The following is a 12,209-nucleotide window of genomic DNA, read 5'->3' on the forward strand; positions in this document are numbered from 1 at the left end:
CAGTGATTTCCAGGAATACACTGCAATATAGCATTTTGTATGCAGATACAGCCGCAGTCACACACACAATATAGGCATGCCACATATCATTTTAATCAGCAGAAGCTGCTGGTGCCCCTAAGCATACCAAATGCCCTAGGCATTTGCCTAGTTTGCCTATGCCTAAGGCCGGCTCTGCCCCCCCCCTCCCCATCTCTTCTGTATTTGGCTACATTTATATTAACAGGTGTCCAACAGTGGTGTACAATGTTCTTGTAGCTGGGACCACTGCTCAGTATAATATGGCGTTTTAGACAGTTGGGGGGAACCCAAAATCAGACCCTGAGCCAAACTCTGGTTCTGGATCCACAGATTGTGTATCTCTGACTAAGGATTGCGGTATGTATGCCACACACAGAAAGATGTGTGTATCTCTGATCCATTTATTATCGGGCCCATTTATTATAGTATATTTGCGGCTATATCCCCGAAAATACCCGTTTACGGTGGTTAGCAGCAAATATTAAGTAACACCTGAATGTAAGCAGGAGGGACTGCAGAAGGTTTCAGAGATCCCTGCACTGCCGCCCGCAGCCATATCCCCCATAGGTTTCTATGGGGGATGCATTCCCGATATTGGCCCCTGCAGTTACCGCCATCTGAAGATGGAGCTAGCCTATTGTACCCCTATGGGCTATAGATCGTGATTGTAGTCGGCAGGGGGTTCCCCCGGAACCCTTCTCGGAAGTGGCCTCTGTGATTATGTGCTGTTAGCTGACCGTGCAATACGCATGCGCAGACTCCCTGGCAGCCGTCACAGCACATCGCAGGGACAAGGGCTCCGGTCGGAGCCCTTGTCCCTGCGGGTGCAGGATAATATATCCAGCCGCCTAGATCACATTCAATATGCGATCCATGATAAATGGGCCCCAAAGAATTGGCATGTGCATGGCACACACAGACTGATGTGTGTATCTCTTACTAGGGATTGGGGTATGTATGACACACACTGATCAGAAAATAGAAGAATAGGATCCCTATACAAAGGCGAGCACAACTCTTACCTGCGGAAATGCATTTTTTTTTTTTGTGAGAACCTTTCTTTGACCGATTTATTCCTATCGTCCTCGTAGTGTCAGTGTAAAGAAGACTCCAGGCAGACGAGCATTTCATGGACATAGGGACATATAAAATAGCATAACCACTAGAAGAAGAATGCTGCTAAGAAAAAGAAGCAGAGAAATGGGGAGATGATGAAGGATGGGGAAATAACGGGAGGGGTGTAGGGCACCTTCACAGTTTTCATCCTGCTCTTCTCAGCTCTAATTAGGAATGAGCTCAGCAGCGCGAAGCAGCAGTGAATTAATTCAGCCTCGTTTGCTCCTTTACAAACAAATAGGCTCTCTCTCTGCAGTATGCTGGGAGACGGGAAGGCAGCAGAAAGCAGCTCGCTCGCCCGACACTGAGGCTGAACAGCACCATCCCTGTGGCCACACGTAGCAGGAGAAAATAGCTGATCCCTCAACACTGATTTTGTTCAGAACCAATTATTATAAAGTTGTGATTTTCTTTGTGTCAGAGAAATCACAGCCACATGCATAGTGATGTTGCGAATGGAATAGTCTTAAATGCGCAGCTAAATAAGAGTATGCTGTTAAGTAAATAAATTATAGGCGTTTGTCACACGAAAGCAAAAAAGGGTGGTTCATATAAAGTCACACACACACACACACACACACACACACACACACACACACACACACACACTGGCATATTTATAATGGGTGCATCCATTATTATTAAGACTTACTCCCCGGTGTCCCACCGCACTGAGAAAATGTTGCAGCAACATTTTTCCGGTGGTTCGAGCATGTGCAGTAGGAAAATCACTGGAAATATGACTGCCGCGCCATTTTCTCTGAGATTTGCACATGCGTTCTAGACTCTGGGACAGCGCTGGGGTCCCCTAGGGACCCTTGTGCCCAGAGCTACAGCATTGACGGCTAGAGTGGAGGGAGCCCAGACGCCTCTGCTCACACATATAACATCTAAGGGTTGTTGAGGAGTAGAAAATATGACCAATTGACGGTGAGTATTTTGTGTATTTTCACACTGGGCATGCTCTGAATTCATGTGTACGCAAATATGGGTAATGCAACGCCTATAGGTGTGTAGGAGGTGTAGGGGTGTTACTGGTCTCAGTATCAAACCCAACATTTGGATAGGGGGCGGTGCACTTGCAAGGTTGGTTCAATTCTACATGCGAGCGAATATGTGCATTTAGTCCCGTGCATGCAGACCCGGAGCCATAACGGCCAACTTGAATCTTGCATCATACCCAATATCTTCATAAAGAGCGGATTCCATGTATGCATAGGATATTATTTTGATAACTCTTAAAGCTCTAGAACAAGCTCTAAAAACACTTGAGTGGCACATGATGAAATGCTTGCGTGTGTGATGTAATGTCTATGCGCTATCTCCCACAAAGCCACATGGCTAGCAGAGATGGGAGCTTTTGTATGAATGAAAGGCTTGGTTTTTTTTATCATGATTGGCGCATGAGCTAAAAGTGATGTCAACTCACAGTAGAAGAGACATTGTCTATACTGCAGTAAGTGGCACCAACATCACCACCCACAATGTAGTTCTAGTATCAGCAGATTAGTGTAACGAGACCCTCCATTCCCACAGTGCTATATGGATCTGCCTAAGTGGCATAGATCTCCAACCAGTCATGATCAGCCACAACACAGCCAGCGCAGGGCGTCACTATGCCCTAGGCCAGTCCTCTAACCTAAACATGTGATGTCATGCTGAGGGGGAGGAGCTAACAGCACCAGGAAGTTCAGTACTGCCTTAGCTTTCCACATATCATGCCAACAGAAGCAGGAATCCACAAAATTATGAATATAACAAGGTAAAATTAAGGGTAAGTTTGGCTTTGTCCAGTTGAAACTTGCTGGGAGATTAGAGAAAGTGGAGAAGTTGCCTACAAGCAACAGCCATCGTTTCATATACTGTGCTCGTGAATGACAGAAGCTGATGTCTACTCACCAGACAAGTCAAGGCCAAAACTCAAGAATGGGCAGTGCTATATGAAAGGTCTGAGCCAAAATGGGTAGCCAGACAGACAGGGGACAATTCCATGTGTCAATATGAGAACATAACATAGACACAACTAGATCATGGAAGCAGGAAAAACACACGGGAAAGAGGGGGGGGGGACCTGTCATGTAGACCACTCATGGAGAATCACGTTGCTTGTCAAGGTGTGCAATGGCGGCTAACTTTTCCTTTAGGAATGTCGCTGTGTACTCAGATGTCCCAAGCCTTTGTAACAGCACAGCAAAGCTACATCAGTGGAACAGGGAAACCAATATATTGCGGACCCGGATAAATACAAAGACAGACGGCACAAGGCCACAGGGTAAGGACTGCTAGTACTCGGGCAAGGTTGTTGGAATTATGGATGTTAGAAAATTAAAGTTCCGGACAGTAGGACAGGCATTAAAATGCAGCATTAATCTCCAGGGTTTTACCAGGTGTAATACACACACACACACACGCACGCACGCACACACTGAAGCACAGAGATCATTGGGGCAGATGTATTAACCTGGAGAAGGCATAAGGAAGTAATAAACCAGTGATAAGTGAATGGTGATAAATGCACCAGCCAATCAGCTTCAATATATAAATTAACAGTTAGGAGCTGATTGGCTGGTGCGTTTATCACCTTGCACATATCACTGGTTTATCACTTCCTCATGCCTTCTCCTAATACATCTGCCCCAATGTATCTTAACCACCAGATACTGGGGGCTGTTGTGTACACTACCCACCACAGAATGGATTCTGTGCTGTACTCTGGCCACCACAGAAGCTGGTCTGTATATTCTCCTGCGTCACTGTACTGTTATATTGTGTGGATTCACTGTTCTGGTATAAATTATGCGGGCTGCTTATGGTATACTGTGTACAGTCATTGTTGGGCAACATGTAAATGGTAATGTTTGTGAAATTATTATTTTGCCAACTTCACCTTGATTTTCCCAATAGATTTAATGTTTGTCATGAAGATGGAAATTTCCTAATAGTGACAGAAATATTAGGTCAGTTTGGTTTGGATTTGTGAAGTAGAACAAATGGGTATTAGTTATGGCGGAAATAGATCTGCATGCATCATTATAGAAGAGTATTGAGGCAATTTCATATGTTTATAGGTGTTTAATCAGTGAATTAAGTCTAGTTCATTCACATGATATATTATTATCACTATGATACTGGTATGAGCTTTTTAGGTGAAATTATCGGCACTGGAGACCCTTCATTAATGGGGAGTTCCACGGATGTATATATATATCTCACATAGAATGATGTGACAGTGAAATTAGATATAGGTCACACATATAGATGATATCTGGATATTTCATTGCTCATTTAAATGTAGAAAAGATACTAATTGTAAATGTTTTCGTCCATTTATCTATAGTCCATACTACATCAAGCAATTATAGTTCTACTACAACCCAGCAGAATGCATTTTATATAATGTTTATCAAGTCACATTAACCCTTGTATTATAATTACTAGTTCTCTTTTAAATGACCACTCTATACAAGTACCCAGTGAAATGAGAACAACCACTTTTATAAAAATGTTACTTGCGAACTTTGCACTTACATAGGAATTAAATATTTTTGTTATTTATTTGTATTTTGCTTTGTTACTGCCACATTAAACTAATTAACTACACCAACGTTTCTAGTTTCCCCTTCATAACAGCCATTGGTTCCGCAAAACACTTTCATGTAGTGTCACTTGGCTTATTGAAGAATGCAGACCCCTTGAAAGGGGTGATATTCATGTGACCGGTGGTCGGGAGACCGACAGTCACATGACCTCCTCCACCATCCCGACCCCTCACTATCCCGATGGTCGGCATGCCGACCAAGAGGGACTATTTCCACTCATGGTTGTCCACGACACCCATAGAGTGGGAATAGAACCCGTGGCGACCGTAGCTCGCCACCGAGCCCGTAGCGTGGCGAGCGCAGCGAGCCCGCAAGGGGCTTGCTGCACTCGCCCCTCCCCGCCGGGATCCCGGCGTTGGTAAGCTGACTGGCAGTCTCCTGACCGCCGGTCAGCCATACTACACCCCTTGAAAGAACCATTACATCATGCTCGTGCAAGCGGGATGACTAATAAAGCTTTGTACTGCATAAAGTTATACAATATTTGTTGGCGATTTCACACCTTCTTATTCTTGCTTCAGAGACCTGGAGGGATGGACTGGGGCCAGAAACCCACTGGACTCTCAGAGAGGTAAGTACTTTTATTATCTCACCACACCATGTCTTCCTGGGAAGCTTTTCTTTGCCTGTCCAGTTTCAGCCCAACATATCAGCCAGATGCAGTGTGGGACTGGGGTTTGAAAGGCCAACTGGGGGAATGCAGTAGTAGGGGCCCATGCTTAGGGGTGTGACCAGCCTCCAGAGGGTGTGTGGCCAGCCACTACAAATGCTTGGTCAACCATTAGAGAGGACACAGTCTGCAGAGAACATGGCTAATACATGGCTACTTCAGGGGTGTGTCCAGAATGCCCACTTTTATTGGCATATATCTTGGTATAGTTTCCATAGAAATGATCTAAACACCCATGTTCATCCAAGGTCCTGCTCCACCAGGTAACTGACTCCCCAATAGAGTAATAATGTATAATTTGAGTGCACAGCCTAGAACCTGATCCCTAGTGGAGGGGGGTAGGTCCCATAGATAGTAGGGTCCACAGGGCATTTCCCCTGTACCCCTGTGTGCCAGTCTGACCCTTAGCAGAGATATAATACACAAGAACCCACAGGAAGAGAATAAAGAAAGTACAAGGAAGGTGGAGGAGATAACGTGGTCATGCACGTCTGTATTTGTGCGTGATAACCACAATATATCCATTTTCTTTCCATTTACAGGCCAATGTGAACTACTGTATATGAAATCAGCAGTGTTGTCCCCACTTTTCACCAAATTCCAAATAACTAGCGAATTATAATTTTGTAGACGAGCTGTGATCCTGGTAAGTATTTTAACCCTAACCATCCACTCCCGCAGCCTAAGCCTATCCGTCCATGTGTGTGTGTTTGTGTGTCCTTCTCGCAGCATAACTGTAACCACCCCCCTAGTGCCTATCCCTAACCCTAATACTAACCCCTGTTCTTACCGCCGGGATGCGGCTATCGACAATCTGACTGCCATGATCCTGACCGCATCCCCCTATAGCATCCAGGCATCATGCAGTTTAGCACATCCAGCTCCTCCGTCATACATAAATGAAACAAGAGCTACTTGGTCAAACTCTACATTATCTAGACTACACACACCTCCAGTAATGGAGACGCTTTGCGTATCACCGTCTCTGCTGCGTATTCTGCTTGGGAAACACATTTCTCACAGCAGATCGAGGCCACAAAGGCTGTTTCTAACTTCAACAACACATTATGTCTTTAGACACTTCAGCATGTAGCCATATCATAACAGTTACCCTGGAAACAGCAGCATTGTAGTATATATGTTGTATACGGGAAACCAATATTTACATCCTAGGCTGTTATTTTATGGTTGTTCCTGCGATGCTAATTGCAACAACAAACTGAAAACATGAAGCCATCTGTTTGTAGCATCATCATTTGCATGGGTTGGCTCTTGATTCTTGTGGACAACGCTGCCTCCTTTGTGGACAAGTCATGGAGGCAGGTGATGGTTGAACTTGTCCGATAAAAGTGGAACGTAAAAGAATGAATCTAATTTTACCCTCAAATATCCAACTTGATTAAAGGTGAAGTGTCATATTGCATGTTTCCAGCACAATTCACATATGTCATAGACTCATTTTACAGTTATATGGTGAGCAGGGTGAAATGAAAGAACCACCATTCATATTTGGCTCCTATAATTAAAGGATATTGTCAGACTATAATTATAAAGATTCTTTAAATGGGATGGGTATGGGATGCCAGCGGTCACATTACCAATGCTGGCATCCCGATGGTCAAGATCCCGACAGGGGTGAGGTAAGTATTCAAACTACCCCCCTAACCCTCCCTTACCACAGCCTAATCCTACCCCCCCTACCTTTGTGCCTAACGCTAACCTCCCCCCTAGTGCCTAATCCTAATCCCCCCCTTCCCACAGTCTAACCCTAACCCTCCCCCTTCGTGGCAAACCTAACCCCTCCCCTAGTGGTGCCTAACCCTAACTCCCCCTTCCTGCAGCCTAACCCTACCGCAGCCTAAACGTAATCCTCACGCAGGCAAACCATAACCCATGTGGCTATACTTCCCTTTGGGATTGTGGCTGTCAGGATTCCGGCGTCAGGATCCTGACCTTTTCTGGATTCCAACATCAGTGTTCTGATGGGTGTCAGGATTCCGGCGTCAGGATCCTGACCTTTTCTGGATTCTGACATCAGTGTTCTGATGGGTGTCAGGATTCTGGCGTCAGTATTTTGGCTGCCGGAATCCCGACACCTGGTATCTTGAACATATACCCTTTAAACATCCATTTTCAAATCATAGTTTTACAACATCTTCATAGACAGGGTCCTATTTATTAATATGCAGCGATAAAACTGTTTTTTTTCTAATGATGGATGTGGTCAGTTTCTAGTAGGTCTCCAAGCTCTGGCTCTCATGGATGATGTGGCCAAGCAGGCCACAGATCTGGTTGTTTGATGATTGGATCTACCATACCCTAGCACTCTTTCTCAGCACATATGGTAGGTTTTACAAACTCAACCCCTTCCTCGGCCTGATTTCAATAAGAATTTAAAGTTGAAGATCGCCCAAATTGTAAAATATATATTAGTTTGGTTAGAGATCAATCTGTTTATTTAAAACATGAAGCTTAATTTCTGTGGAGTGCACCTTTCTCCTGATCTACCATGGCATCACCATCCTTAAGTAGTCCAATGCTGCTATCATGTACACTATGGGGGGCAATTAAATTTGGGGAGGTGCTGTCAATGTGCCGTAGGAACGGTGTGGGAGCTCTTCAAGAGATTATGTAATGAAATGATCTAATAATATAAACACTGTCAGAATACTCTCTTCTCTTATTCAGGATGTCACCAAAACCCTTGTCCATTCTCTCACTCTCCCCCGCATTGTTTGCTGTAACCTCCTTCCAGATGGTTTTCCCATCTCATTTCTACAGTCAGTGTCCCTGACCTATGGAAGTCTGTGACAAAGCTAATCTACCTTACCCTCTGCTCTTCGGGGGTCATTCCGAATTGTTCGCTCGCAAGTGGATTTTAGCAGATTTGCTCATGCTAAGCCGCCGCCTACTGGGAGTGAATCTTAGCATCTTAAAATTGCGAACGAAGTATTCGCAATATTGCGATTACACACCTCGTAGCAGTTTCTGAGTAGCTTCAGACTTACTCGGCATCTGCGATCATTTCAGTGCTTGTCGTTCCTGGTTTGACGTCACAAACACACCCAGCGTTCGCCCAGACACTCCTCCGTTTCTCCGGCCACTCCTGCGTTTTTTCCGGAAACGGTAGCGTTTTTTCCCACACGCCCATAAAACGGCCTGTTTCCGCCCAGTAACACCCATTTCCTGTCAATCACATTACGATCGCCAGAACGATGAAAATGCCGTGAGTAAAATTCCTAAGTGCATAGCAAATTTACTTGGCGCAGTCGCAGTGCGGACATTGCGCATTAAGCGGAAAATCGCTGCGATGCGAAGATTTTTACCGAGCGAACAACTCGGAATGACCCCCTTCATCAACTAGGTCAAGTCTGTTAATCCCTTCACTGGTTCGGCATACCCTCCAGAATTCAACTGCAGATACTCAAACTTACCTACCAAGGGGGTCATTCAGATCTGCTCGCTGCTGTGCTTTTTCGCACAGCGTGCGATCAGATCCGAACTGCGCATGCCTATGCACAGCACTGCGCCGGCGCGTCGCATGGCTGCAACGGGCATTGTTGTCCTGCGACGGGATGGTGCGAAAAATCCATTTGCACGGGGGTTCGCAAGGAGATTGACAGGAAGAAGCCCTTTGTGGGTGGTAACTGACCATTTACAGGGAGTGTCTGGAAAAATGCAGGCGGGATCAAGAGTTTTCAGGCTAATGGGGGTCATTCCGAGTTGATCGCTCGCTAGCAGTTTTTAGCAGCCGTGCAAACGCATAGTCGCCGCCCACTGGGAGTGTATTTTTGCTTTGCAGGAGTGCGAACGCCTGTGCAGCAGAGCGCCTGCAAAATCTTTTTGTGCAAAACAAGACCAGCCCTGTAGTTACTTATCCTGTGCGATGATTGCTGCAACGAGTGACACGGTAATTACGTCAGATACCCGCCCAGCAAACGCCTGGACACGCCAGCGTTTTTCCAAACACTCCCAGAAAATGGTCAGTTGACACCCAGAAACGCCCTCTTTCTGTCAATCTCTTTGCGATCGGCTGTGCGACTGAATGCGTCGCTAGAACCTGTGCAAAACCACTATGCTCTTTGTACCCGTACGTCGCACGTGCGCATTGCGGTGCATACACATGCGCAGATTAGCCTTTTTTTACTGATCGCTACGCAGCAAACAACAGCAGCTAGTGATCAACTCGGAATGACCCTCAATGGGGGTCATTCCGAGTTGATCGCTAGCTGCCGTTGTTGGCAGCGCAGCAATCAGGCTAAAAATGGGCATTTCTGCGCATGCGTATGGGCCGCAATGCGCACGCGCGCCGTACGGGTACAAAGCCCTTTGTGGTTGTGCACAGGTTGCAGCAAAGTTTTTCTTCGCACTGACAGCCGCAAGAAGATTGACAGGAAGGGGGCGTTTCTGGGTGTCAACTGACCATTTTCAGGGAGTGTTTGGAAATATGCAGGCGTGTCTGAAAAAACGCAGGCGTGGCTGGGCGTTCGCTGGGCGGGTGTATGACGTCAAATCCAGACACAAATAGGCTGAAGTGATCGCAAGCGCTGAGTAGATTCAGAGCTACTCTGAAACTGCACAAACTGTTTTTGCAGAGCTCGTCTGCACAAGCGTTCGCACTTCTGCTAAGCTAACATACACTCCCCAGTGGGCGGCGGAATAGCGTTTGCACGGCTGCTAAAACTAGCTAGTGAGCGATCAACTCGGACTGACCCCCAATGTTTCTCCTCCCTGCAAATGTTCACTCCCATTTCATAGATTTTTCTGTTGCTGCTTCTCACCACTGGATCTTCCTGCTACACCTGATCAAACTGCCCCCACCCACACAAAAAACTTCAATTGCTTTCGCAAAACCAACCCTCCGCCTAGACTACACCTTCTACACATTCTGCCTGCACTGTCCACTTGTGTCCCAATAGCGCCTACTGTTTTTGCTTATCCTCACCTTCAAGACCAGGCACAGACAAAACTTGGAATAATGCTGCATAACCCAACAAACAAGCAAAAAACAATAATGATGGTATCGGAATGAAGGCACCAGATTTTTGGAGCCAGCAAAAGCTACATAATTGATTAAAATAGTAAATGTTAATTGTCCTGCTGTAAATTTCTGAATAACTGAATTCTACTTTGTCCGTAGAGCAAGTAACAATTAAAGTGCCTATATTTGTCTCCCATAGTGCAAGATGCGTGGAAGATCGAGAAATCCTAACAGAATATAAATACCATCAGCCAGGTTCGGGTGCTCAGTATAATAATACGGATTTTTCTGTGTGTGTATAAATTATTCATTGAAAAGGTCATTTGTGAAAACAGCCTATGATGATAATCCACAGAACTGTTACATATGTGGTGGGCACCTTTATGGGTGAGAAGGGTGACACTTTAGTAGACGCGCCGGGTCACAGAATGACTATTCCCTCCGCTGCAAGTGTGTAGCCATAGGTGAGAACTTCTCACCTGCAGATTCCAGTAGTGTTAACACTTGCTCAGCGAAGGAGGGCGAAATTAACATAACACTAATTGGGGTGGGTTCGTTTGTGACAGGAATACCTGCAACGATCAGCCCAGGACTCACACTGGATGGTGCTAGTTAAATGGGAAACACAAATCTGAAATCTGTGAGGGAACGTCTGATGTGAGTGAAACTATAGCCAGAATAATCTATGCCCCTGCCATTAGGTCAATAAGAATTTTGGGCCATGCAGCAGGAACTCGTGTATGTAAGATGCAGTTTCCCTTATACAAAATAACACCACTGTCATCCATAAGCATATAAGGCTGTTCCTACACTAATTTATTAGCATTTTATCATGCAGCATGGTGGCACAATGGCTAGCCTAACTGCCTCACAGCTCTTGGATCATAGAGTAAATGCCAAGCATGGTCCTATTGGTGAAGAGGTTGGTGATGTTCTTTCAATATTTGCGTGCGTTTCCTCCCATAATCCTCCAAAAAACATATTGGTAGGTTAATTGGCTTTTTTTTTTTTTTATGACCTTAGTGGGTCTGCGTATCCATGGTAAAGATAATATAGGTTGTAAGAGCCACTGGTGCAGGGGCTGGTGTGAGTAACTACACTGCTCAAAAAAATAAAGGGAACACTAAAATAACACATCCTAGATCTGAATGAATGAAATATTCTTATTAAATACTTTGTTCTTTACATAGTTGAATGTGCTGACAACAAAATCACACAAAAATTATCAATAAAAATCAAATTTATTAACCCATGGAGGTCTGGATTTGGAGTCACCCTTATAATTAAAGTGGAAAAACACACTACAGGCTGATCCAACTTTGATGTAATGTCCTTAAAACAAGTCATAATGAGGCTCAGTAGTGTGTGTGGCCTCCACGTGCCTGTATGACCTCCCTACAACCCACACAAGTGGCTCAGGTAGTGCAGCTCATCCAGGATTGCAGATCAATGCGAGCTGTGGCAAGAAGGTTTGCTGTGTCTGTCAGCGTAGTGTCCAGAGCATGGAGGCGCTACCAGGAGACAGGCCAGTACATCAGGAGACGTGGAGGAGGCCGTAGGAGGGCAACAACCCAGCAGCAGGACCGCTACCTCCGCCTTTGTGCAAGGAGGAACAGGAGGAGCACTGCCAGAGCCCTGCAAAATGACCTCCAGCAAGCCACAAATGTGCATGTGTCTACTCAAACGATCAGAAACAGACTCCATGAGGGTGGTATGAGGGCCCGACATCCACAGGTGGGGGTTGTGCTTACAGCCCAACACCGTGCAGGACATTTGGCATTTGCCAGAGAACACCAAGATTGGCAAATTCGCCACTGGCGCC

General features: G+C 45.5%; 1 long non-coding RNA gene across 5 annotated transcripts in view; it reads left to right on the plus strand.

Annotated features, from left to right (window-relative positions):
* LOC134947490 (uncharacterized) overlaps positions 1–12,209 on the plus strand; it is a 162,646-nt gene that overhangs the window by 81,699 nt on the left and 68,738 nt on the right. For 3 of the 5 annotated variants that reach the window (XR_010182577.1, XR_010182578.1, XR_010182580.1), the window contains exons 2-4: positions 5,258–5,307; positions 5,949–6,052; positions 10,587–10,642. This is a non-coding gene — a long non-coding RNA (uncharacterized LOC134947490). Of the gene's footprint in view, positions 1–5,257; positions 5,308–5,948; positions 6,053–7,634; positions 7,751–10,586; positions 10,643–12,209 lie in introns of all 5 variants that reach the window. The other 2 variants (XR_010182579.1, XR_010182581.1) reach the window with 1 other exon arrangement.

Source organism: Pseudophryne corroboree, chromosome 8 (assembly GCF_028390025.1).
Source record: "Pseudophryne corroboree isolate aPseCor3 chromosome 8, aPseCor3.hap2, whole genome shotgun sequence".
In the NCBI taxonomy this organism is placed as follows: Eukaryota; Metazoa; Chordata; class Amphibia; order Anura; family Myobatrachidae; genus Pseudophryne; species Pseudophryne corroboree.